The sequence below is a fragment of the Lagopus leucura genome, unplaced genomic scaffold (genome assembly GCF_019238085.1).
Source record: "Lagopus leucura isolate 7727_CA_CO unplaced genomic scaffold, USGS_WTPT01 Super-Scaffold_100044, whole genome shotgun sequence".
NCBI classification, from domain to species: Eukaryota; Metazoa; Chordata; class Aves; order Galliformes; family Phasianidae; genus Lagopus; species Lagopus leucura.
Genome location: NW_024962291.1, coordinates 2,000,704 through 2,023,291, shown reverse-complemented (window position 1 = coordinate 2,023,291; position 22,588 = coordinate 2,000,704).

Genomic DNA, 22,588 nt, shown 5'->3' with positions numbered 1-22,588 from the left:
GCCAGGAGTGGCTTTTGGGTTAGACAATGGGAGATATAAATTCTTTTTACACGTGTGGTGAAGCACATGTTTGAGAGGTTGTTTGAGAAGGCTGTTGGATTTCCATCGCTCATGTTGTTTAAGAGCAGGTTAGACTGACACCTGCCTGAGGATGGTGTCAGTGTAGCTGATAGTGTACTGGGGCAGGGGAATGGGCAGAATGGCCATTTTAGATTCCTTTTAACCCACTTTTTTCTGGGAAAATAAAAAAAAAATTACTGTATTCTCTCTTTAGGAGCAGTTATATTTGAGTAATGAACTTAATAATTAAGAAGGGAGAATTAAAAGGCACTTTTTTCTTTTTTGTCATAGCAAGAAATGATCCTATTTTTATCAAATATTTTAAAATTACAAATAAAAGTGACATAACTAAATAAAGTTGGAAGTGTTGAAAAGAATTGGTCACTTTCAGTCATTAGTGGCAATTTCAGTGACATACACATCAGCATAGAATTAACCTTAGTATTATCTGAATGAGGAAAAGATGGCTACAAAATACTTGCACGTTTGGAAATATATGCAGTTCAAAATTAAGGGAAATGTTACCATCTCAATTATTATGAAGATACCAAGATGAATAATTGAAAAACAAAAATTTTAACGGAGGTAGCTGGTGTGTATTTGAAGTCATGATGAAAGGAAAAAATAAGGTAAACTCATCTGGCTAACAAACGTAAGCTTATTAAGTGATTCTGATGAAGTAACACATCATAGTGAGAGGGAAAATATACTTTATGAATCATTACGTTGCTACTACTGAAAAATCAATTAATATCAACAGTTGCTATGCTGTGGTTTCAAATACACAGGATAACATTTCCTGCATGTTTGGAGAAGTGTTATGACCTCTCCGAAGCCCCGGATTTGTCACTACTGATTATTCCCTTTGTAAACTATCATAAATAAGGCCTAAACAGATTTATACTTAAATTTAATTAATTTGACCTTTAAGACACCATCAGCAGCATTTGCATATATCTGCATTTTTTGATACAGATCACATTATTCCCACACTCCTAAATGATTACTTCTTGCCAAGTTAACTTTCATTATCTGGTACTGAGACTTTTCAGAAATTATAATGAAATGTATCAAAATATATGAGACTTGTGAAAATAATTTCCAAATACTTATGATAAATTAATTTAGTAATATTACTAATTATTCAAAGGAATACTTCCTCTTGAAGTTGCATTTCACCTCCATTCATTCAATAGACTTACACAGCCAACATGGAAGAGTATTTTTTAATTCCTCCTATTCAAGAAAAGAGAAAATACTTAAACGCTGTATACTTCGAATAGATCTCTGCTCATAAAGTAACTAAACATCGTTTCCTGGGAGAGATGTGAAATGCCGTGACTGATGTCGGCTAGGTCAAGTGAACAATAATGTAAGCATTAGCACAATAATGTGACTTTACCACAAGTTCCCAGAGTAACCTTGCTAGTAACTTGTAGCGGTGTTTTTCTTGTCATGAGGCATTCAGAGGTGGAACGGCACTGTTTTAGCCCATTCCTTTCTTCACAGCTTTTCCATAAATCCAGGTTGTCACTCCCAGGATTTTTGCATATAGAATAACCCTTCTAGTGACTGGCTGCTTCTGCCAGCTAGTTCTTCAGATCAGCTCTACTTTGAATTAATACTCTCTTCAATCTTCCTTACTTCTTCCTCTAGTATCCTTTATGTTCTTCTTGACATACCTACTCTCCTAACTTTTGCTTTCACCAAATTTGTCCTACTTTTTTTGTCTCCTACAATGCATGGAAAATGGAGAGAGATGTCATTCAGGAAGAAGCCTGGGAGGTTCCGACTGGACATTATGAAAAACTTATTTGCGGTGTAGAAAACAGTTTAATGTTTGTGTTTCTTGCTCAGAGTTATGACATGCTAATAGGCATGATGAAATTCAGAAATGCTTCTTTAAAACAGGAAGAGAGGAAAAAAAAGTTATTTTCTGCAAAGACAAATCACTTAGTGCCTTTTGTGTGCTTGTTATCTGAAATCAAGCCCCATTTATCCACTTGGTTAGTTCTTCGAATCCACCATGCTGTTCAGTGCCCATGATTTTTTATGGAAGTGTTTCCATGAAGGGGTCCAGAATGCAGTTTTTAATACAGACATTTTTAATGTTACTGTCTGTCCAGAAGTATAGGAGATAAGAGTACGTGAGCAACATTGTTCTTTGAGATTTATGTAGCTGTGATCTGCAATTGCAATTAGTCAAAATCAGAAAATATGAGAATTTTGACTTAGCCTAACAGGTTCTTCTCTGTTGGGCAGATGATCTGTGATCTAGTATTAAGTTTTCTGATAAAATATGTTATATATTGGCATATGGCTTTTCCAGGAGACTCTTACACAGCTGAACCTCTGTGATTTCCACTTCCCGGTTAATGAACAGCAATGCTGTATTTTGTTTATGCCTACTTAGTACTGGACCAGATCTTGATTACTGGTTCCTATTCACACACTTCTCTGGTAACAGAATGACCGATTTCCTCAAATAAGTCTCTATAGTGCTATCGCTCTAGCAACTGACTTCTTCACAAATTGTTATTACTGAGTGTACTTTTACAAAATTCTGGTAAATGAAGAAATGCAACTGAAGTATGGTCAGTAGTACTACTAAGTTTGGGTGCAGATGATGAAGACAACTTAATATCTTTTTTCAGAGTGTTTGGCATTACATACCATGTAGCATGGCTTACATTGGTTTTGGCAGTAGCCGAATGCTCAGCATTTCTGCACACTCTGTCTCAGTGTTTCAAACTAATCATCCAGAAAATGAAGAAAGTACATTTAAGAATCATGACTATAATTTGATACAAATCTTTTGCTGATATCACAAATGAAGTTTATGGCACTCAAGCAGCCTGATGATATTGTTCTTGCTCTTTGCAGCATTTCCCTCCTTCGGTCACTTTGATTTTAAGTTCTGCAACAAGGAAACAAAGCAGGAAATCTTTCAAACTATATTCTTCTATACTTAATTCTTTACCAAAAAATCCCTACACTTCACTGAGTAATAGAAGGGGTTGTAGAAAAAACAATGTGCATCCTGCATCAAGAGGAGTATGAAAACAAATGACAGTAAGGTTGTCATGTCATCTGCAAACATCCAGGATATCTATGTGTATAGAGGGGATCAACACTTAATCCTCTTTACAGCTTGTAAACACAAATATTACAACTGTGCATACTGATATTTGCAGTTGATTTTATAGACTAGAATCTGTGTGTGTACACAAATGCTTGAGGACAGGTTTACATTGTGCAGTAGTGCGTGTTGCAGACATCCTACTGCTAACAACAGCCAAGATAAATTTATAGTACTAAATAGGGGCATGAAGTTGCACTAAGTGATTTTGCCTTTCTCTGAGGCACTGACACTGCAGCATTGTGCTTGGGATCTGAGCTGATATCTCTAAACAGGACTATATGCTTGTAGTGACAGTGTTTTCACCACTGAAAGCTGGACGACTCTGCTGTGTCCAAAAAAGAAAAAAAAATCAGTCTTTTGAAGTAGGTGGTAGTGTTTACAGTTTCAGTAGAAATAGAGAAATAAGCAAAATGAATAATAGAAATCTAAGTTGGTGAAAGGGATGGCTGAGTTGAGCAGCACAAAACCCTGGAAGGAGCAGTAGTGATGCACAGCCTCGAAAAAGTCTGTATATTGGAACTGGTGAACATCATTCTGATATGTTTGTAATACTAGAAGGAACACACTGTGTAAAAACTCGATATATAAATTTATATGTATTACCACTGTATGTACTTACATATACATTATCTGTATTGATACAATGAATTATCCAACTGCTTCCCAAGATGCCAAGGTTTCCCTCTTCTTTTGAATTATTTCAATTTCATACCTTCTATAATACACCTGTTCTTTTGCACTCGTAAAAGTTCCTTTCTTTTTCCTCAATAGCTTATTTTGGCAGCAGGATGTTAGGAGAGTCTCAGACAGTGAGACTGCATTTGTCACTATTTGTCAACGGATTGTTAGCAACAATATTGAGCCAGCAGGTTTGTTTAGTTTACTTTATCAGCTTCACTTACGTATTTTTGTGAGGTTGTGAGAAATATCTGAGGATCTTGCACCATGCCATCTTTTCAATATATCTAAAATTCTCTTCCTTCATGGCAATACCTGCTTGCCACATTCATTTCTCAAGAATCAGCTTCTTCAGGTAATATTAGGTTGGTCTGTGGACAGCCTTCACATTCACACATTCAGACTCGAGTCTGGGTTCATCCTCCCTACCGCAGGCTGTTCAGTGAAATTGAGACCCTGTGGAGAATTGTGAGGTCCACATGTAATTGTAGGTCGTGTAATATTGTGTATGCACAAAGATGGCATGTTGCAGCTTGAGATAGCCTGCAGCCTTTATTCATATTGACAGTACTTTCCCAGTGAGTCTGAGTAAGTTGAGGAGAATTTCTCATGAGAAATCCTCATTTCTCTGCTGTCACTTATCATAGTCTGCGGTTTTTTGATATTTTCTCCAAATACGCATCATGGAGGTGACTAATTGCTGTGCATGTTTTGCTAAGGTAAGCTGTCAGCATGCTTATCGTTTTGGAATGACGAAGTATGATATAAAACAAAAATGCTGTCAAACGTGAACAGCTAGACTTGCACTGTACTGAACATTAAATACGTCACTGGGTGAATTGTCTACTGATAGTTTTGGATTTTATTGTTCAGAAAACTATGAAAATCCTTATCTGCTTTGATTTGTTGCTGCAAGTAAATGAAAACTGGTGTTCCATGTTCGCATTTTTTATTTCAGAACAGCATTGAGTGAATTTGTTTCCCATGACCTGAAATACCTGACAAAGATGGATGAGTAAATGAATCTGCTCTTTCTAGTCTTATAATCAGGCTAGCTTTATCGATGACAACATGACTGTCAGTCTTCAGCAGGAATATGATGGCGTAAGCTGGTAGTGATCGCTATCTCCATTGTCTATTTTTGACAGATTATAACTTCAGTTCCTTTAAATGCTGTATTTCCGACTGAATGAAGGCAGAGTCTGCATTATTGTTAATCAAGAGAACTGAGAGAAGCCCACGTAGACTTCAGAGCTAATGGGAGGCTTGGTGAGCTGCTAATTAGGAAAGAAGAATGAATTACAAATTGTTTGTGGTCACCCTAAAAATTGAAACAACAGCATTTCTAGATCCCTTAAACAATGTCAAATTCACCTAATTTTCATAATAAATGACTTACTTCCTAGAGGATGAATATACCTTTTCATTTTATTCTCTGGGATCTTAAACACTTGATTTTCTTCCATATCTCATCTGACTGTTGATATAGTAATCATTGTGGTTAGGAGAAATATGTGGAATTTTTTTGTCTTTTTTATCTTCCTGATACTTTTCTCCTGCATTACGTTATCTTAAGACTTACTCTGCGTGTAGTTAGTTCTGATGCATGCTTGTGGAGTGGAGCCATTATACAGGTACAGAACAGACGAGCTATGATTCCTTTTTGTACGCTATAACAAAGCATATTTATCTCTTGTTTATATTGCCCCACAGCTAGCTTTAGGGAAATATCTCTCTATCATTTGTTCATGTGCCTTCGATGCTTTTTTCCCATCTTTTTATGATACAGTGTGAGATGGAACTAGGATAGTTTGCACTAGAATGTATTTAACTTCTTCACCAAAATATATCATTTGCGTGCGTTTCAATTTCATGACTGAAATAGTAGCAGATATTGCCTATTGGTGAAAGAACTTATCTTTTATGTTGAGTAAAGTAATTTTGTGGAAGCAAGTTTTTAATTGTTTATTCAAACTAAGCTCAGCACTGCTATACTTTCCCATCTTAGTAGAATGGGAATGTTGCTACTGTGCTTCTGGAAATTTCTGTATACTACAAATACAGAACCTCATGCTACAAAAAAACTGGCAATAATGCATCAAATGCAGATCTTAACTGATAATACCCTACAATTTCTTTTCAGTGAACATCAAAGAGCTGAAGAAATCCTGTTTACAGTGGAATTTATTAAAAGTTCGTGAAAATGTCTACAGAGCAGACTTTAGTAAGAGGCTGACTTTTCTTGAAATTGAAAGTGGATTAGACTTTTTAATAATGTTTATCTTGGATTAATATTGACACAAAGGGTTGTCTTCCATTATTATCTTTATCAATGCAATAACATTTTTGATAGAGAAAATGCGGAATCATTTTTTCTGTTGTTACCACTAGGAAAAAATAAGTCTGCTACTATCCCCAGAAAGAGAGAAAATATTGCTGTATGTTTTGTAGTAGACAGTGAGCTCTTAAGCTTTCTGAAACAGTTGCAATCCGGAAAGCTGTCCACCTCTGTATTCTCTTTCTGGCCAGCAAAAAGAGAAACAGGAAAAGTAAGTTTGCTTTTATGGTGTGGATCCTGCAGTTTTGGAACTCCTTTGTATGCTCATTTGTTTTCTCTGAATCACTCATGCAAACAGGTGGAGAGCACTTTCTTTTCTTACAGTTTTTGGATTGAATTCAAGGCTCCAGGAAACTCAGGTCTTCTGTGTTAGCGTACTTTCAAAACACTTCAGCAGAACTCAGTGGAGCTGTGCAAAAGTAAACTTGAGCGACACTCTTCCAATGAAATGTTTCTTCAAAACATCTCATAATCCATTTCAAGGCTCAAAGATGTAAAGCCATCAGAGATCACTGTGATAATTTTTATTGAACCAGACTACATCCTCATACATTCTTTAATCCTTTTGTTTTGTTTTGTTTCTATTACCAGTTTACATTTGATTTAGGGCATATTTTTTTAAGCCAATGTCCCTTGACTTAAAGATTCCCAATTGCAGACAGTTGTCTCCATCTGTTGACAAACTGTTTTGGCTGTTATAAATGCAACAATGCTGAAACACAATCTTATTTTTCTGAAGGAACAGTCAAGGTGAAGAAACATACATTCATCAGCCACTGAAGAGTTGCACAGCTGAGTGATACTAAAGCAGTTTGCTATAAAACTGATGTCAAGATTTAGCTAAAGTGGGTTTGACTGCCTTGTTCCATGAAGCTAGATCCTAATTTGAAGCAGTTGGCTTGCATTAATTCCTTGTATTTGCACTGATTAAACTAGCTGAGGAAATTCAGGGTGTTTTCTTTCTGTGATCAGTTTCCCTTATTACTACCTAGTTGTTCCAAGTTGGAACAAGTTGGAACTAGTTGTAAGTACTATCAGGAGGACATAATGTAGATTCTGTGCATTTTCTGTCCTACAACATTATAATAGCCTAGATTGTCAGGTAGTAGAAACTGGTTTCAGTGTATTTGGCCTATATAATCTTCTGATGTTCAATTAAGCTTCACTTATTGAATAATCCCTTTGCAGATATTCTCAAAGCTTACTATATTGTTCTCAAAGCAAAACCTTTGCTTAGCTTGACTTCAAGCCTACAGAAAATAATAATTATGTCTTTGTTATGCAACGTAGGACATAGTGGTCCTGGGAGATGAACTACCTTGGTAGTAAAATTTGACAGTTTACTTTTCCATGAGAGAAACAAGGGAAAAATTCCATGGGCTTGTAGTATGAGCCTTTTTAACCTCTTAGCTGCAAAAGTCCAGGGAGAGGATGGAAGAGTTGTGTGTTAAATAAAAACAGATTTGCAAAATTGGCTTCTTGTTCAGAAGCTTAAAATTTGGAGGCACTGAAGGGATGGTGATTTATACTAGAAAATGAAGGGATAGGGTAGAGACACCGGAGAAACTTGGTCAGAGCCAGAATTGCAAATGAAGAGGTAAATAAATCTCATTAAGATCTTAAATATACATCAAGCCCTAGCCACTGTCTGGGCCAGTGCATAAGAAAAATCAGCATTTGATAACCCAGAATAGCATCTTAAGTGCTAAGAATGGGCGGAAGCAAGAACTTCTGGCACTGATGAAGATTTTAAGCGCCAATGCTCTGGGTATACAATTCAATCTCTCTTGACATTCCCTGAAAATGAAAGTGTTCTAAATCTCAGATCCAAATACTGTAATGTGAAAACTCTAGTGTTTTAATGAAATGCTGGAAGTCTGAAACTATGCTGTTGTTGGCAGCCTTTTTGACACATGCTGATTCAAACCAGGGAAGAAATATTGTGATACTCTGCTTTGAAGAGACAGCTCCAGATAAAGATGTCAACATTGCTTTTTGCTTTTGTCCCCAACTCTCCAAAGAATAGGACTACACTTATTGGAAATAAGCTGCCTCAGAACATGCTCTGTCGGGTATGCTGAGAATTTTCCTGTGGCCCCTTGTGGGAAGTTTGGGAGAGAAGAGAAGTATCTGGTAGAGTAGTAATGTTCATCTTAAGCTCTGGCCACAGTACCAAAAGAGATTTGCGTATGGCATACTGTTTCATAAGAGTACTTAAACATCAGTTAAAATGAGCTAAGAAAGTACCGTCTGAAAATGCAGTCAAGAAGGCCAAACTGATCTGAAGATATTATGAACAGGTTTTTTTTATCATGTGTTTCTACACATTATGTAGGTTACTACAAATGCCAAGGTTTACCTTCACAATCCATAATGTTTTGAGTTATACAGTTGTCCAACTTACTGGCAGTTGTTTCACATGTCTCTAACACTTTGGTTCTCACTAGTATATCCTTGAATGCATTATTTGAGGATAACCATAAGACTGATGGTGATTTCTGACACTCTATTGTTGTTAGCAGGAAATGTAATCATAGTAAGAACCACTGGTAGTTACAGATAGAAGTCTAATTTAGCAGTTTTTCTAATAAGGATGATGTAGCTGCGGTATGCATTCCTGGTAGCTTGTATACATAAGATTGTGCAACAGTGCTTTGAAAGCGTAACAGTCTCAAATTTATTCTATGGTAAAGGGGAAATAACTGAATGAAACTTGGTATGATGCTATTTTACTAACATGCTAACTGGAAATTACAGCAAACTGTACACCACTTTCCTGGCTGGTTTGTGGTACCCAATTCCCTCTGCAATTGCAGATCCTTTTACCAACCCCAAATCTACTGCTCAAGTAATTTCTAGTTATCTTTTTTCTATTGGTCTTTATTTTAGGTATCTTTTACAGTTTATCTGAATAATTTTGATGCCTGTTCTTTTTTTCCAGTGTACCTGCTGACCATCTTGAATCATCAAGAAATATCATTATCCAAATTATGAATGAAAAACTGATTAGACCTATGATGAGAATTTTTCTATAAAAAGCTAAAATGGTTTGATATCAAAAAGGACAATTATCTCTGTAATTCTAAGGTAAGTGTTCCAGATTTATATATAGACATGTACACTTGCAGACACAATTGTATTATTATAATACGTTATTACTAATATATTATTTGTGAGTTATAAATTTTCTATGATATTTTAATAATTAATTTATGGAACTGTGCTGTGTAGACAATTAAGTGAAAAGAAATTTGACAGGTTGTGGTTGAACAAAGTACAAATGTCCCACTTCATTTTATTTTATATTTACCCAAAATAAATACCAGGCTTTCTCTTGATAGTAACCAGATAGCCCATAACCTTGGAGGTTGAAAATCTGGAATTCTTACTCTGCCAAAATTTCACTGGTGTCAAGTACTACATGGTTAAATCCATTTGTTTCTGTAATGATTGTGTAGTTTTATCTGATAGGATTTTATCTGAAAGGGTTTGCTGGCAAATACAATGCAAATAGAAGAATCTTTTATTCCTCGTTGTGTGCTGTGGACCTATAAGGTAGTTAAATATACTGAGCTGAATATGAAAGTCAGTGTGCATGCTGAGCATACTAATATGCATTTCATTTCTTTTATGCAACACAAGAGACAAATGATATTGTCTCTGTCAGAGGTGTTGATCTGCCTGAGGGTAGGGAGGCCCTTCAGAGGGATTTAGACAAGTTGGATTGCTGGGCTGAGGTGAATGGGATGAGGTTCAACAAGGCCAAGTGTTGGGTCCTGCACTTTGAGCACAACAACCCCATGCAGCGTTATAGGCTTGGGGATGAGTGGCTGGATGAGTGTGAAGAAGAGAGGGACCTAGGGGAGTTGGTTGATGCTCAGCTGAACATGAGCCGACAGTGTGCGCAGGTGGCCAAGAGGGCCAACAGCATCCTGGCCTGCATTAGAAATAGTGTGGCCAGCAGGAGCAGGGAGGTGATCATCCCCCCTCTACTCAGCACTGGTGAGGCCACAACTCGAGTATTGTGTTCAGTTTTGGGCCCCTCACTACAGGAAAGACGTACAGGAAAGGTCCTGGAGCGTGTCCAGAGAAGGGCAATGAAACTGGTGACGGGTCTGGAGCACAAGTCTTATGAGGAGTGACTGAGGGAGCTGGAATTGTTTAGTCTGGAGAAGAGGAGGCTCAGAGGAGACCTCATTGCACTCTATAACGTCCTGAAGGGAGGTTGTGGTGAAGAGGGATTTGGCCTCTTCTCCCAGGCAACGAGCAGGACACAGGGAAATAGCCACAAGTTGTATCAGAGGAGGTTTAGATTAGACGTAAGGAAGAACTATTTCTCTCAGAGTGGTCAGGCACTGCAATGGCTGCCCAGGGAGGTGGTGGAGTCGCCGTCCCTGGCAGTGTTCAAGAGGCGTCTGGATGACGTGCTGCATGATATGGCTTAGTGCTTGTGGTGGCAATGGTGATGAGGAGACGGTTGGACTAGATGATCTTATAGGTCGTTTCCAACCTTGTGATTCTATGATTCTATGATTCTTTCCCTCAGGAAATCTGACTCTATTTTGATCCAAAATACTAAGTCAGGATAAGATCTAGATTTTCAAGTGTATTGAGCATGAGATATTGTTCAAGCTTATGGGAATGAAGTTAGGAAAGACAAAGCCCAGATGGAATTGAATCTGGCTAGGCAAATAAAAGAAAACAAGAAAGGCTTCTATAAGTACATTGCTGTCAAAAGGTAGACTATGGAAAATGTGGGTCAATTGCTGAATGACTTGATTACACAGGACATGCAAAAGGTTGAGGTACTGAATGCATTTTTGCCTCAGCCTTCACTAGAAAGACTGCCCTTGTGTAATCCCTGGTTCCAGAGGCCTTGCTGGAGCATGGAGGATGTATATTTAGTGGCAGAGGATCAAGTACTTAAGCAAACTGAACACTCACAAGTCCATGGGCCCTGGTGGAATGCACCACATCTGCTGAAGAAAGTTGTGGATGTCATTGCAAGGCTGCTGTTGATAAGCTCTGGTCAATTGTGGTGACTTGAATAAGTGTCTGAAGACTGGAGGAAAGCAAATGTCACTCGTATCTTCAAGAAGGCCAAGAGAAGAAGCCAGGGAGCCATGATTCACCTGCTTCTTGGGAAGAATATGGAGATGCCATCCAGACATGCATCGATGGGATCAGGAAAGCCAATAGGTGAAACTGAACTAGGCAAGGCATATGAAAAATAATAAGATGTTCTTTAGATACATTGGTCAGAAGGGACAGACAAAAGAGAGCGTATCTCCTTTGATAAATGAGAAAGGAGAACTAGCTTCAACAGACATGGAAAAAGCTGAGGTTCTCAGTAAGTTCTTTGCCTCAGTTTTCACTGGCAGTCACACTTCCCATACCTCTCATGTCCCTGAACTTCTAGGTGGAGTTCAGGGGAGCAAAATCCCTTCCACTGTGAGAGCAGAGCAAATCCAAGATCTCCTTATGAGTCTGAATAAGTACAAGTCTATGGGGGCTGGACGATGTGCATCCCAGGGTACTGAAGGAAGTGACAAATGTGGTTGCTAAGCCACTCTCCCAGGACTTGCCTGAGGAAGGGCAGCTGGTGTCATATACCTGGAATTGTGTAAGGCCTTTAACATGGACAGTGGGATTGAGTGTACCCTCAGCAACTTATGACACCAAGCTGAGTGGTGCAGTTGATACAATAAAAGGAAGGGATGCCAACCAGAGAGTCATGGACAGGATGAGAAGGAGGACCATGTGAACTAAGGGAGGTTTCAACAAGGCCAAGTACAAAGTGTTGCACCTGGGTAGGAGCAATCCTAGACATGTATATAGAATGAGAGAAGAACTTCTTGAGAGCAGCCCTGAGTAGAAAAATGTGGGGGTTCTGGTGAATGAAAAGATGGACATGAGCAGTAGTGCATGCTTGCAGCCCATAAAGCCATCTGTATCATGGGCTGCATCAGAACAGGGGTGGCCAGCAAGGAGCGGGAGGTGATCATACCCTTCTTCTCTGCCCTCATGATGCCCCAGCTGGAGTACTGTGTCAAGGCATGGTGCCCCCAGTACAGGAAGGGTGCAAAGCTGTTGGAATGGGTCCAGAGGAGGGCCACAGAGATGCTCAAAGGGCTTGAGCACCTCTCCTATGAAAGCTTGAGGGAGCTAGACTTGTTTAGCTTGGAGAGTAGAAGGCTCCAGGGAGACCTCACCATGGCTTTCCTGTACTTTAAAAGAGTTTACTTGCAGGAGTGGGACTGACTATTTGCACAGTCTGATACTGATAGGACAAGGGGGAATGGCTTTAAACAAAAAGAGGGGAAATTTAGGTTAAATGTTCGGAAACAGATCTTTAATCAGAGGGTGATGAAGCACTGGCACAGGCTGCCCTTAGAGGCTGTAGATGCCCCGTCCCTGGAGGTGCTGAAGGCAGGGTTGGATGATGTCCTGGGCAGCCTGATCTGGTGGGTGGCAGCCATGCCCATGGTAAGGGTTTGCAACTTCCAACATTCTGCAGTTCTATGATATGAATGGGTGCGTTGGAAGTTTTTTTTTTTTTTTTTTCTGCAGAAATCTTAAAGTTCCTGTTTTCATCTGCTATTTGACTATTAAGTAGCTTTATCAGGGAAGGCATTGGCCTGGACTAGCTAACACTGGCTTTTTCTGCCCAATTGGGCCCTCTGGCTCTGTTGAGAAATTATTATATCAGTGTACAAACTATTTTTAAACTATTCAAAGAATTACAGTGCTTTAGGATGAATAGGAACTCTTTCCTTTAACCTGCATTCAGTGGATGTGCACACCTAGCTACAAAAGACCTATATTTCTAATATGTGACCTCCCTAAAGTGGCAGTTATACTGGACACCTAAATAAGGTTTCAGAGCAAAATTTTTGCTACATTTTAGTCTCACATTTCTAAACATTTAAGGCTAAGCCAGGATTGTAGCAGATTATTTCTTGCAGTCCATCCATGAAAAGTAGATTGGATCCAGTATCTTTAAATGTGTGACAATCTTGCAATTTAGTAGTGCTCTTCTGGTATAAATTGTCCCTAAAACTCCAAAATTTGATGAGGAGAGTTTCTATAAGAAATATTTACATCAAATATCTTAGGAAGCCATTATCTAGAAGGACTTGCCTAGAAAATTTCTTTATTGTTACAAAAAATAAACAGAGACAAATTCTCAAATACTGTCAACTGCCTCATTTTTACTACCATAAATTTAGCTCTACCAATTTACTTAAGTTACAAGTCTGGTCTGTGAAGTACAGTGACAGAGGTGTATGCAGGCCGTACAGCTAGCCTTTAGAAGAGGTACAAAAGTAGGGTTCTCTGCCCTCTACTCTGGCAATTTAAATTTAGCATAGAAAATTAGCATTGGAGTCATGATTTACATCTTCCAAAAGCCTGAGAAAGTATGGGTCTGGATCATGCTCTTTTCTCTTACCTCTAGTTACAGACTGGACTCTGCTTGTTCCACATTTATGGCAACCAAAGGTTTGTTATTTTACAATACATGGCTCAGATTATGCATCTAATAGAAGTGAAATGTTGGGAATTCAGAAAAGATGGCCCACAGTAATAATGAATGGAGAAATACAGGAGGGGAAGGAGCTGAGTGACTGCCCATCTTGTGGAAGGACGTACAAAGAGTTGAACATGTACAGAGCAGATGAAATATTGTCCTTCCTATATATATAATTATCAATCTCAAGACAAAACTCTATTCTGCTAGACATGTAAAAACAAAAGATTCCTATCTTCCAGAAAGGTCTTGCAACCAACGAACAAAACAACAGACAGCAGAGTAGTCTGTGGATGGCAGGCAGGTAATAGTCTACAAGGAAACTAGATAGCGGTCTTAGAAATATATGCAAATGCCAGAATGCATTGAAGCGGGATATATAGTGCAGCTGTTCCCTGGAACAGAGAATTCTTTGAGTAAATATTAGCAAAGAATTACCGCAGATATTTATCCAGGACCAATGAAAATGGATGTGTGTGTGAAAACGGCTGATCTGCTCAGCCACTATACACCTGTTCTCTTAGAGACATGTCTTTGAACTGGAAGGAGCAAGTGCAAGGCTGAAATTCCAAAACACCCTGCTGCAGCCTGTTCCGCCAGGCTTGCAGCGTTGCACAAGACCCTCATAAAAGGAGAAACTCATGAAAATGCGTGCAAAATGAGAATACCCTGCAGGAAAAACATCTGCCCCCACTAAACGTTTACCTCTGAGATGTGACTGTTAAGGCTGGGGCTGGGTCAGTGAGGGAAATGAGCTGTGTTTTAAACCTATTTACCCTCCAGTTATATGTGTTCAATCAGTCACCTATAGCTAATGTTTCTACTTTTTTTCTCTCTCTGTAGTGACAGGTCTAAGGTAGACAAGACTCTGTAGAAACAGTTCTTCAATGAATGAGGCGATAAGACCTCATAAACCTCAATTCCACAAGTATTCACTGTACCATCATGATGAAAGAGGTTCTCGGTTGTAGTTACAGTTTATAGCTGCTTCAACAGATGGCAACATCCAAGGTAGTGTTGATAGTGACTGGTTTTTTGCCTTTTTTTTTCCTACAGTAATGCTCATGAAAGCAGATTTGTCAGTTCCATATGCATCACTAGTTCCCAACTAGTGTGAAGATGAGATTTGGAATGAAATTTAGAGCAACCTTATCTGAAACATTTCTGGGCTTCATATCTTGACAGTTTTAGTACAGCTAACTTTGGGTCAACTCCTGCCCTCAACTCTTTCAAACACAGTGACTTTGTTCACTAGAGAACAGTCAGCTGTCATATTACCACAAGATGGTAAACATAAATTATGTTAATGATTTATAAAGAAGTAATTCACCTCCACCTGTACACAGAGATATAGTCAGAGGTCAATCACCAATTAACCATATGGGCTTCTTGTTCTCTCAGTTGCTTCCAGAAATAAAGTTATGACAGTTTGAGTTTCAAGAGAACAGCCCCTGCTCTATATCAGCCCAGGCCTCTATCCTCCTTAGTCCTATATATATGTAGATGAGAGGTGGAACTCTGAGAGGTCTGTGAGAGAAAGCAAAGCATCTCCAAGCGTTTCTTTCCATTGGAAATTTACTGTAATTACACTTCCCCAAATAGGACTCCAATAGAATGAAAAGATGCATTAAACTTAATACATGCAACACACATAGTTTAACTATGTCTGAAGTTTGTGTCTCAGTACTAGAGTCTACCAGCCATCAGTTCCCCCAGAAATTCAGATTAAAACCCAGAGCTATTCTGTAAAACAGTTCTAACTTTTGAAGATGTCTGGCTGTGCTGTATTTCTAACTTCACTGTGCAGAGGAGCAGGACTAGTAGCAAGAAAGAAAAAAGCAGAAGCAAGTCTTGAAGCATGCAAGCTTTCTGCTGAACAGTTGTTTTTGCTGAGGTACTGAATTGGACCAGAGGATTTTAGCACAGCCAGTATAATTTTCTAGATCTCTGAAAAGATAGAAGTTATACTGCCTACTAGCTATAGATACTGCATCTGATTTTTTGGGAATAAGCTGATTATTTGGTCACTTGCATGTTAGAATTACAGGCAAACTAGAAGAAATATTGTGCCATGGAATCACAGATGCTTCATAGGTAACTATGAGATGTGGCAGGTGCCCTAAACATAATAGAATAAAGGTGCCAAAATAGGCTACTGTGGCTCTGCGTATTTTATATCCCAACAGAATTGTATTTGGTAGCATACATAGGCCTAATATCTGTACTACTTTCTGTTCTACAAAAAATACGTAAACCATTTTAATAGCTAATAAATCAAAAGCAAACTAATTTACTCTTCTTTTTTTGTGTACTAACACGTTAGCAAATAGAAATAATATTCTCTTATGTGGCTAATAAAAATGTTAGGGGTGTATGGAAATGTAAGGAGAGAAGTACTTTTATTTGAAAAGGAACGTAAGAAAAGTATAAAAACAGAGTGCACGTATATAAAAGCAGAGAACTCATATATGAAATCCATAAACAGCCTGATAAAAGGCTTGTTGTAGGTATATGTATATGAAAAGAAAGCAAGCCAGAAGATCATTAAAAGAAAATATTACTTATATAGAAAAAAATGAGAAGCAATTGTCATTAATTAAAAAAACATCAAGCAGAAAGTTGCTTGGCTTAAAGTAAATTAGAAAGCAGAAATTCACGCATTTTAAAAGAAAGAAATATGGTCGGAGAAAAGAAAACCAGGATGTGAAGCAGATATAGAAATACATCCTGATTTGAAATAAATTCATTTGAGGACAAAGTTAATGGAAATAAATTGTGGAAGAAATCTTTTATATTAACATTAAGCAGAAAAAAACTCTGTGAATATATAAAAATACAGTGTAGGAACAGAGATTATAGTCATAATTCTTCCTTTCTAGACTTGCAAAAATTTCCCATTCCACTGTCTCTTTCACCTAATCATTTTTTTAAGCATATATTTTTAATTGTTTTTTTTTTTTTTAAATACTCAATGCTATAATGATGTTGGACAATCATGCACAAGTGCTTCTCCAAATGCCCACTATGCGTAGTTCTACCTGTAGTGCTTGTTGATAGGACAAGGGGGAATAGTTTTAAACTATGACAGGGGAGGTTTAGGTTAGATATTAGGAAACAGTTTTTCACACAGAGGGTGGTGATGCACTGGAACAGGTTGCCCAAGGAGGCTGTGGATGCCCCTTCCTTGGAGGCATTCAAGGCCAGGCTGGATGTAGCTCTGGGCAGCCTGGGCTGCTGGTTGGCGACCCTGCACATAGCAGGGGGGTTGAAACTAGATGAGCATTGTGGTCCTTTTCAACCCAGGCCATTCTATGATTCTATGATGATTCTATGTTTTTAAGTCAGTTAAAAATGAACTTCACCCACCTGGAACTTGCATGTCTTCACCTGCTGCTCTTTTCAAGTGTAATATTTCAGTGTTGCTGTAACTTCACCAAATTAATGGGCTTGGAATTGGAGCAGGTATTGCTTGAGGAAGCATGTAGGCTCATACCACTTTAAGGTTTAAGAGTAAGCGTTCACGGTCAAGTTCTAGCAAATATTTGCCCCTGTAGTGGAATATACAGTTTTTGCTCTAGGATATTAATACTTGCTTCCTTTGGAACCAGGAAACTTCACCATTTGCCTGAAAACAAACACTGAACCCCGAACCTCACAGAAGCCTACACTCTCCCATTGACTGGAAGATGCTGCTTTAGTAGCTTCAACAAGGTCTTGGATTTTCTGACAGCTGATCAAGGTATGTGCTATAGGTTGTTTTCAGGACATTATAGAAAAAAATGTTATCCTGTGTTCACCTTTGCAACTCTTTTCCCTTAAAGTTCTGTTCATTTTAGAGTAGGAACCACTGCTTTAAGAAAATTCGTACAGAGTAGAAAATATGTTGGAAAATCACCTGTCCATAAGGAAACAAACATCTTCATTACATTATTCTACCAGTCCTTTCAGATGTTTATGAAAATAAGAATGGAAAAAAAAAATCCGGACTTTTTTTTTTTCTTTTCATTCTCTATAGCGGGCTTTTCTTTATTTTTTTAAAGTGATTTTTTACTTTAGAACAAGTTGATCATCAATTTGTATATTAGATCTAGAAAACTAAAAGTAGATTTTTTTTCCTGTTGTCATCTATTTTATGTCTTTTGACCACATCCTTGTCTCTGAGATGATGTTCCTGTGATAACTCTGTGGTAAACCACCAGGGTGAGAAAGGAGCTTTAGCACTTTGAAATGGATGTGGTTAAATTTGTGTTACACCCTCTGTGATCTGATAACAGCAAATCTAACACAAATCTTTGCAGGTAATCCACTTATTTCCAGACTTGGACAAATATTGACAGAAAACATCATACTTGAAGATAATGCCCAACCACACTGATGGCAGATCAAAGCCCTAACTACAACTTGTGTGTGGAAATACTGGATGTACAGAGCTTAGCTCCATTTTCCAGCAGTGTAATGAGGTTTTCTTTTATGTTAAAATCAATCAAGTCAAATGAACAGCACTGAGCTTCCTGAGTTGGGCATCAGAAGTTACTTCTGAATGCTGTTGCAATGGTGTTTGCTACAGAAACAGTGACTTCAGGTGTAGTTATACTGCATGTTCCAGTCAGCTTCTAAGTGGGACAAATGGGTTCCTAGTGGAACCTCTCTCCATACTTAATAGAGAGGGAACAGGAAGCTTTAAATCCAGTTGCTGGATGCAAGAGACTCAGTTACATGCTTTTGTATCTCTAGGTGTTTTTTTTTTATGTCCTGCATGTAATACCTGGCTTTATTTTGGTTTGAATGACAGAGGCTGTTTTAGACCAATGTAACCTACAGTGCATGTAAAATCCCTTCTGTAAAATACCTTTGGAATAGTTTTATAGATGCTAAACATTTTGACATGATGCCTGTACTAAAAATCCTACACTTTGGAAGGACTGTCATCACGTTTTTTGCTGTGTAATGAGAAGTTTGAAAATGTAACTAAACTTTTTTAATTGTGATGATCTGAAGGCCAATTTTTTTGGAGAAAGATAGAAAAATTCTCAGGCTGAATAATTCTCGCTTCAGCTGGGAGAAGGCTAGATACCTGCAGCTTAAGTTGCATAACATTACCTTCTGCTTCCACTCTGATTCTTTAGCCTGGAGGTCCAGACAGAAAAAAAGATGTTGAGTCTGAGATGTATCATGGAAGTTCAACAAAGTGAAATAAAAGAGGCCTGCTGAGTTGTTTTTAGAAAAAGAAACTGGTTTTAATCCAGCTCTGATAATATTCCATAACTTGCCACAGTGAAGCTACAACTGTGCGTTTTATGAGGACCAGCATTTTTTACCATTTTGGGCAGATATGAAGTCTTTTGTCCTTCTGATGCCCTTGGCTTAGAACTGCAGAAGGAAGTCTGTAAAGGAAAGTCTTCTCTTATCACTTGGCATTTCTGACTGGCTAATCTGATTTCAAAGAACAATTTTTTATAGGAGTTCCTGGTTCAGATCCTCTTCCCTGCTGAATCTGATGTCAAAGCATGCACACCAGTAACTGGATGAGCAAGTAAAGCTCGTTGCATTCAGATTCAAATATGCTAACAATTTACTGATTTAGTAGTTAATAACCAGAGAAATAACGACACATGCAAAGTTATTGGGTCAGAAGATCTGACTTCCTCCTACTCTGATATCAAAGAACAAGTCTAGGTAGTGTTCAAAATCTATGTCAATGTGGAGTCTCCTTATCAGGAGATATTCAAGACCCATCCAGACAACCTGTGTGACCTTCTGTGGGGTGCCTGCTTTAGCAGGGGGGTTGGACTAGGTGATCTCCAGATGTCCCTTCCAAATCTTATGATTCTGTGTGATTCTTTGTGTGTGATTATGTTTATCTGATGCCTTTGGCTAGATGAGCTGTCGAAAAAACTGTATTTTCTCTCTTCCAACCTCCCCCTCCTTTATTTCCCATTGCTACTTGCATAGTTTTGTTGTTCACGCTGTCTGTCTCTCACAGCATGGATGAGTGAAGGAGAAGGATAACACAAGCTATTTGGCCAAGTTCAGCCTCTTCCAGGGTATCAACATGAGAGTACCATCAGTAATAGGCTTCACTCAGACATATTAAAGACCCGCTTTGGGATATTTTGTTGAGAGGGGAGGATCTATGCTATACCCCTCACAGGATCAAATAGTTAGAGCTGTGTGCTGATGTGGCCACAGCTTGGGCAGAATAGTCAACATTTTCCAGATGTCTTTTCTGTGCCCTAAATCAGTTTTTAGAAGTATATATTTAAAACAACATATAAAACATATTACAGAAAATACACATCTGTTGTCAAAAAAAGAAAATCAAGCTTTCACAATTGTTTTACATAGTTTCACCTGTGCTTTTTCCTTTTTCTTTTTTTTTTTTCCTGTTCTTCGTGTTGTTTTTTTTTTTAATCAGCTAAATATAATTATTTCCCTAAAGCACTGACTTGTTCAAGAGAGACAGGCCTTGGGAAGGTAATAATTGGACTCTTACTTATTCTTATTTACTACAAAGTAGTAAGGTAAAGCCTTTAGGGATTCTGTCCAATTAGTCAGTCTTTTTACACTGGTACTTCTGTGAATCCCCCTGACAGCTCCCATCACACAGGGTTAAAAGGGAGGAAGAAATCTTTGGGATCTTTGTTAGAGAATAAAGACCACGGGACTCTATTCTGCATGGCTGTTGTACTCAGAGCTCTTGGGTCTCTTGGTCAACATGTCTGTGCCCATGGCTGGTGGCAAGCCATGTTCCCTTACAGTAACAATGACAATACATGAATTCCGTGCAGAATAAAACCAGTGACCACTTGCATCCTGTTGGCACAGTCCGCAGTAAGGGTTGTTTCAGTTTGGTTACTTTCCCTTGGAGAGACGGGGAGCAGCTGTGCAGGAAGTAAGCAATTCCCACACCATCTAGTGCTTTCTCCTGCACAAACAAATGGTGAGGTACATAGCCAGGTTAAAGGCATGCACAGCATGGGTGAAATCAGCTCTACGCATGATACCAAATAAGGGCTGCCACAACTTGTGGGCAATCTGAAGACATCCCACAGCTAAGATCTGACCTCTACTGCTGCCAGTATTACAGAGTCCTGTGAATTGACACTTGCCATGTCCACCTCTTGGGCAGCTGCCCCACATAGCAAATAAGAAGGGGGCTATTTCTCTTGTCTGAAAACTTTAAAAGGTTTGTTTTTCAGAGTTAGTTCCATTTTCTACAAAAATATCTAAAGATTTCAATTACTTAAGAGTTATAATCTTTAATTTCTCTATAAAAAGATTTTAAGCCCTTTTCCATTGACAATTCTAAAGTGAGCTGTATGTGGGCTTGTTGTTGTATCTGTGCTTTCATTTGCCACTACAACTTTTCAGAATTTCCTTTCCAAAAGGAAAGTGAAACTCTTTCTGTCTTCAGAAAGTCAGAATCGAATATGAGATGCCAAATTTTAGCATTGTGATAATTACAGGGAAGAGTGAAATTAGTTTGTGGACATACACACCATGCTAGGACTTCATAGTTGAAGGCATCATCCAAACAATCTCTGGCTACCAAGCCTTTTTTCTTCTGGAGCAGTCTAGCCACATTCCTGCTGGAAATCTCTTGATTTGCATTTCCTCTGGGCCCTATATAAGATTTCTGTGGCCCAAAGACATAATGATTCTCTGGTTTGGGCCTTTTTCAGTCTCAAAAGCACAAATCAATGAGAAGGGAGCCAATTGTGAATCTTGAGCATGGCACTATTTGATGATTCAAGGCCTGATTGGATAGTGCTAAAAGACAGTATGGAGCACAGCAACCTGATCCTGACGTAAGCACCTCCATTGTCCCTTGTGACGGAAACTCCCGAAGGGTATCTCTCTAATTCAGATTTTATCCTGGGTGGAGTTAGTTTGTTTCTAAAATGAGCCTGGGAGTAAGATGGCATACTTGCAGTATGAGCAAGCAATCAAAACCATGTCTGAGAAGGGAATATGGAAGTCTAGAACTCAATTAGATTTCTTGTGAGGGAATCATAGAATCATAGAATCATAGAATCACTAAGGTTGGAAAAGACCTAAAAGATCACCCAGTCCAACCGTTCACCTATTCCCAATAGCTCCTACTAAACCATGTCCCTCAACACAACATCCAGCCTTTCCTTGAACACCCCCAGGGTCGGTGATTCCACCACCTCCCTGGGCAGTCCATTCCAGTGCCTGACCACCCTTTCTGAAAAGTAATACTTCCTCATGTCCAGCCTGAATCTCCTCTGCCGTAGCTTGAAACCATTCCCCCTGGTCCTATCACTAATGACACAAGAGAAGAGGCCGACCCCCAGCTCACTACAACCTCCCTTCAGGAAGTTATAGAGAGCAATAAGGTCTTCCCTGAGCCTCCTCTTCTCCAGGCTGAACATTCATTAGGAAGACCTAATGTCTAATTTCTCGTGCTCATTGCACCAAGGATCTGGAAATATTAGACTTGAGAATATTTTTTTTCAGCTTGAATTCTGCTTCTGTTCTCCACTGACTTCTCTGCAAACTTTCTACCATCCATTTATTTAGTTTTATTTATAGAGCCCTATTAGTCCGTATGCTTAAGTAGCTTTTCAAGGCCATGGGTGAATTTTGTCCAGGTAACAAACACACTGAGATATTACAAGCAATCTTCTTTATTGTAATAAGTATCTGTACCTGGAAATCTCCATTTCCTTTTGGTCAGTGCAGCAAACATTTGAAGCAATGGAAATGAAATCCTACAGATCCTTATGGCAACTTGTTGCTCTGAATAGAAACACAGCATTCGTTAGTAATGAAACATATGCTTCCTTACTCATAAAAGGTTGAGTAGTCTTCATTAAGT